This window comes from Saccostrea echinata, unplaced genomic scaffold (assembly GCF_033153115.1).
Source record: "Saccostrea echinata isolate AGI-Se365-2 ecotype Australia unplaced genomic scaffold, CSIRO_AGI_Sech_v1 ptg000033l, whole genome shotgun sequence".
NCBI lineage: Eukaryota > Metazoa > Mollusca > Bivalvia > Ostreida > Ostreidae > Saccostrea > Saccostrea echinata.
In genome coordinates this window covers 21,173,715-21,180,365 of record NW_026889782.1, presented here as the reverse complement: position 1 = coordinate 21,180,365, position 6,651 = coordinate 21,173,715, and positions in this window count along the sequence as shown.

The window sequence follows — 6,651 nt, the reverse complement described above, 5'->3', positions numbered from 1 at the left end:
GAGGGATCTTTATCGTGCCAACGCCTGCTGTGACACGCGGCCTCGGTTTTTAAGGTCTCATCCGAAGGACCCGCAACTTTCACTTCAAAGCGCCGAGCGCATGGCGAAGGAACAGTTGCTACTTATTTTTTATCGACTTAGGTCAGTCGCGGCCGAGATTCGAACTCACGACCTCCCGATCACGGAGCGAGTGCTCTACCGACTGAGCTACTGTGAACGGTAAAGTACATCGGAAAAATGAGGCAAAGGTGTATTGCCAACTCAAAATTACCTATGAAAAGCTCAAATCATGTACAGAAACTGCAAAATATGGTAACTAAAATGCCTATGAGGTTTAGCTCATGCATGATGCACTTATTAGGGAGGGGGATACATGTTGGTACATAGTAAAACTGAGATTTTAAGATATATATAGAAGGTCAAAGTTTATCATGAATTTCTTATGATAAAGAAGGTGATCGATTAGCAATGAACTAATTTACAAGTAATTTATTAACTTAACTATCTAGTATCAAACAACCAGATATTTTATGCATCAGTGCATCCAGTTTTCTCAAAATTTAGGTAACAGGGCAAAAAAAGAGGAATGTTATTAAGTGCAGTAATATTTGAATTATTTTAAATGCATGCAATGCTTACATAACTCCAGCTGTGGGATATGGGAAGAGATTTGAATCATTAACTTTATTATCATGACAATCAATGTAAATTTAAGGTATTTGCCATGGAAAATTAAATAACAGGGGGATAACTCCAGATGTGGGAATTTGAAATGGTCAGAGTTTTGATTTAGACAGTCATATAACTAAATAAATGAGAAAGAACTCTCTTAAATGTTTCAGTGTAACACTTGAACACCTTCAAAGAACAAGGTTTACTAAAGACCTTTTTGGTCCTGTGATTTTTTTAAAATCAAAACTACCTAAATTTGATTGAAAATTCCTAATTAACCACTGGGAACATTTGTGATTGCATATCTACTTAAAATGCTGCAATTTTCTCCCTAATCAATACATTATAACACGTCATGAATTGCTTCATTTTCCCCATAACCTGAATTTTTTTTTTTTTAAAAATTCGTCAAAATATGTCTTTCAATATTTCATTACAGCACAACCTCTGATATAAAATATGCAATTATTTATTGTAAGAACTGCCTCTGAATATTGTTTAATTTTTTTTTTGATCGAGGGATGTGCTTATAATTTGATTCGTGACTTAATGTATTCAAATACACCTTTTTCTGTAAAATTCAAGATCATTGCAATTTCACACAGCTCATTGTATACCCGGACTATTAGGGGAAAGTTTTTTATAAAGAAAATGAAAGCACCACGTCTGTACTTTATATTGACGTTGAAAGTGGGGGAAAAGGTGTTCGTAAGTAAATTGGTATATCTACAGGGTCATTTTACATGTATGTATAAATGAGCTAGGTACTTATTTCTTTATGATTTTTACAAGTACTAACAGCTTCAGAACACAAGATAGTACCACGAGCCAAAATCGCAAAACCTATTCAGGTCAAATTTTTAATCATTAATCTTGTTAATATAAGTATACGGTTCTGCAACCCTCTGATAAGAGAAAATCTCACTTAGTAAATTAACTATTATTTTTTAAGTTGTAAAATTGCAATTTTGGATTAAAAAATTCCCTTTTCTCAATTTTGTGCAGCAATGTATGCTGATATTGTGTTCAGTGCAATCAAAATTATTAGTTTCCATATAGGTAGAATTTTTGGGAAGACACAAATTCTGCGATTTTTCTATAAACTTGGTATATATTTTTAGGGAGGACTAATTTTTGTGGTTTTGTAATGTCCAGAATTATCGTTTTTTAAGAAGTTGGATAAAAAATTATTAACTATTTCAATTTTATAGCGACCCAATCGCTTTTGCTATAATAAGAAAATGGAATTCTTGCTTAAAGCAATATGAGCTGCATTTGTAAGAATTTATTATGCTGTTAAAATATGTTATTATGATAATTTGTATGTAATTTAAACCTTAATGTTCAATTAGACTAAAATAAAGTATTAGATTGTATCAGAGGAAAGACCTCTGTGCAATCAAACATATAGTATTATTTAAGAAATCATTATTGAAAAGGATGACAATAATGTAATTTTCCTTCAGTCATAGCTTTTTAATAGTTCTTCAACCGCAAATATGAACAACATGCAGAAGCCATAAGTGTTCTTTTTCTCTGTCCTTGAAATACAATTTTGCAACAAAAATTTCCGATATCAAAAATTGCAGCTCATATTGCTTTAAAATATTTCTCATCAGGTAATTTTAAAGGAAAATTGTATAAAACAGAATATTATTTTATCTTTCAGTTTACACAGCTGGTGACCCGGGCACAACTAACAAGGTTCTATGAATCTCCGACCACTATGACCGTGTTCGCATTTAACGACACAGCTTATAATCAGCTACCGTACAGAGAACGGAATATAATAGACAGCTATACGGAAACAGAGCTCAAAGATTACCTCAAATTCTGTACAAGTTAGTATTCAAACAGTGATTTAAACATTTAAATGATTTCCTTAGTTGAAAGTATGGGAATTAATGCTGCTGCTGTAGCAGAACTTTGTACTTTTTTGTGCTTTGTACTTTTTTCTCAATAACAGCAACAGTTTTGCACATAAATGCATCCATACAACAGCAACCTTACTGTTTGGCAAGATTAAAACATTTCTGGCATCTTAAATTTCATATTTTACTTTGGAAAGAATTGTACTACCATATTTTTGTCAACGAAACATATTATACCGAATATTGATATTATTGTGCAGTCCTCGTTGTGCACTGATCAATGAAAATGATGATTATTAATACATTTTCATGACCCTCACTATAATCATACTTGATAATTCTAAAATTATGCATTTAGTGAAAAAAGGTAAATAAATAAACATTATAGATAAATAAATAAACATGATAAATAAATAAATAAATAAATTAAAAAATAATAAATGTATAAATAAAAAGGATGAATAAATTTAAAAAAAAAATGAATAAATACATATCTTTTCAGGATATATCATATATACCCTTTATTGTCGATTATTTTATTTTGAATTGAATTGTTACATTTCCAACATTTGAATGCCAGGTATATACCTGGGACCCACAGGTAAGGATGTATATCTATAGATTAATAAAGAAGAAGGTACAGTTTGGGCTTTATTGTGCCCTAAAAATTTAATGTTTTCAAAAAGTTATGGAATTGGCTTAAATATGAGTTGAGTATATGAATGCGATAAATCATGAAAGAGTACGGCAGGAAGGAGGACCATTGTGGATATATGACGTCATTAATTTGGGTTTTTTTAAACAGAAAAATATTTTACAGAAAAAGCATCAAAATGACTCATTTCTGGGGGTATTTTCCTTAAGAAAATAGTGTCCACTGCAATTTCTGAATATACTGTGTAAAAATCCTTTGAAAAATCATATTTCTGAATATCTTTGTGGGCGATGCATGTGCTCTATATTATCTTAGAGAAAAATTCACTGAAAATTGATGTCTTCTGCAACTTTTAAAGAAAATACGGGAAACTGCACAAGTTTATGACGTCACAATTACCGGTTAGGAAGTCATATTAGACAAGCGATTTTTATATTCTTACTGCATGGAATTTTAACAACTCAGAAAGCATCAGTTTCAATTACTTACATCACTCTTATTTTTGAAAAATACTGGGCATGATTTGTATTGAAACTGTACCTTGTTCTTTTGCAAATAAACTCTGAAACTGCTTACTCCTCTAACAATACACTAGATACAAGATGATGTCCGTAAACTATATTTAGCTTTCACTCGCATAGTAGGTATCGTATATTAAATTAAAAGTCTACTTTCATTTTCAATAAACAGCCATGAAATAGCAAAAACGTGAGTACGGTGGAGTTTCCGGTTCGCAGATCTAAGTTACTGGCAATTTTTAATGAAACTGACAACAAGCAATCATTTATTTATTTCATAAAATGTCATCACTGAATTATTCAATCAAAACTTGAATTAAATGATATAAAAGAAAAAGTTGTGATAACAGATTAAAAAGAGAAATGTGCAAATTATTTTCGTCATTCCCCAATCTTAATATACTCAACAAAAAAAGTTAAGGGTTATGAAAATCTTCATTTATAATTTCTATATCGGAAAAGTATATTTAATCCAAATAAATCGCAAAGTTTGTTCTGTTAAGTAACTACACATTTGATGAAAAACCAATGGTTAATGTTCACTTGGACAGAAGAACACGGCTAACAATTAATCACACCCTCTTAATCAGAGTGAAAATCACTATCCAATAATTGCAAAATTTATTAAATTAGAAAACGGCAATTGATCCAACAAATGTCAATATTTTGTGTGGCCTCCCCTTGCCTGAATAACAGCACTGCGTCGCCTCGGGAAACTTCGAATGAGTGAACGGATGGTCCTTTAGGGAATGCGATCCCATTCCTCTAACAGAGCAACTTAAAATTCATTGGTATTGGATGGAGCAGGATCCTGTTGCTGAATCTGCCTTTGTAGAACATCCCAGGCATGTTCAATAGGATTGAGGTCAGATGACTTCGAAGGCCATTCCATTCTCTCGATAGTCTCTCCCTCAAGGTACTGGTTCACGATGTTTGCTCTGTGTGGCCTGGCGTTATCATCCATTAAAACGAAATCTGTACCTATGGCCCCGGCAAATGGTCTCATGATTGGGTGAAGGATCTCATCTCTATATCTGATACCGGTGAATGCTCCATTTCTGATGAGGTACAACGTATTAACTGCGTGGACCCCTTAATAGAAATGCTTCCCCAAACCATAACAGAACCTCCACCAAAGCGATCATTTTGAGCCACACTGCAGTCACTGAAACGCTCCTTCTTCTGTCTCCAGACTCGTCGCCTTCCATCATTAAAATCCACGCAGAATTTGGATTCGTCTGTACAGAGTACGGATCTCAAGTGACGGATTTGCCAATTTGCATGATCTCTTGCAAACTCCAGTCTCCTTACTCTGTGGTCTGCAGTCAAATTTGGGCGTGTGGCAGGACGTCTTGCTTTCAAGTTAGCTTCATGAAGCCTATTCCTGAAAGTTTGATTAGAAATGTTTACGCCATGTGTGTTGCGAAAGTCCCTGTTTAAGGCAACAGCCGAGTTGAATCGGTTTCGCTTTGCTTGCAATACAAGTTTGCGGTCCTGCCGGGCTGTCGTACATCGTGGTCTTCCACTCCGAGGCATTTCCTGGACTGATCCTGTTTCCTGAAATCTTTGCCAGAACCGACCAATGACGCTTTGTGACCTGTTCATCAATCTACCCACTGCATCTTGTGACATTCCAGTTTGTAGCATCCCTATGGCCCTACCAGCTTCCTGTACATTAAGACGTCGTCTTTCAGGCATCACCTGTAATTCATTTGTGTATAAGTGTTGTTCATTTTTCCTTACTTATTGTCAGCATGAAGTACTGACAGTAATTTTTGAAGACATGCTTACCAGTTTCAGCCTGCAATGCTGACTAGGGTTGTGACTTTTCCGTTTGGCTTTGAACACGAGGACCGAGAAGTCAGCGAAGAGTCACAAACAACATTTGTAGTTATGGATAATCATACACATCATTTTTAGATAAATTTCCGAATTTAGATTTTTAGAATTTAACTATATTTTAAATAACCCTTAACTTTTTTTGTTGAATATATTTGACGGAAGCTTCTAGAACATCATATAGCATCGAGCCTGATGTTAAAAAAGAAAAACAAGGCGATTATAGCTGCATGAACATAAAAAGAAGCTTTTGTATGAATGGTCATTGAAATAATGGTAAATCATTGATAAAACTATAAGTTGTGAATATACATGTATTTATATATCGAAAGACTATTACGTACATGAAGTAGGTTTTTCTAATAAATTTATCGGTAAAATTTGTAGTTTCCTTACTAAGAGCATTGTGGAAACGAACCCGAAGTACAATTTGTACTTCGTAATAAACATGCTTACATGAAAAGAGAATATTAATGAATAAGGTATTTTTCAAATACAATTAAAGGCGTAAATTTTTCTGCTCTAATCAATACATTTCAGTTTTTTTTTTTCTTTTGTGTCAAATACTCGGCCTATTCATAGGGCTTTTAAAGCTATTTTTTACACAAGTAATTACATATTTTTTTTTTACATATCAATAAGATACATACATATTTATAAACCAAGACCCAAGTACCAGTGAATTTTTACCCTCCCCCAAATCAATTTATCAGTAAAATGTGCATATTCGATGCTTTTATCCTTGACAGAAATGAAATTAGAGCATTTGAAGTACAGTATCCATAACATAGTATAATATGTGTCACAATAAACGTCAATTAATAAAATTGTTATTTTTTCAAGTTTTTTTTACAAAAAGGGGTGGGGTGAAGACGTACATCTATTTCATGCGGAATTTTGAACAAAGTATTTCTTCCTTCTTTAAGCCTGAAGGCTGCCAGTAGAAACTATAATATATTTTCTGTCGGTAGTGGTATACATTCTATTCCCCGCGCTTGCGCAGGATTTCATCTAGTCATGTATATATTTTGTATGTCTAAATATTAGTCAGAGTCAACGTCTGATATTCTTGCCTCCATCTTTGTGATTTTCAGTC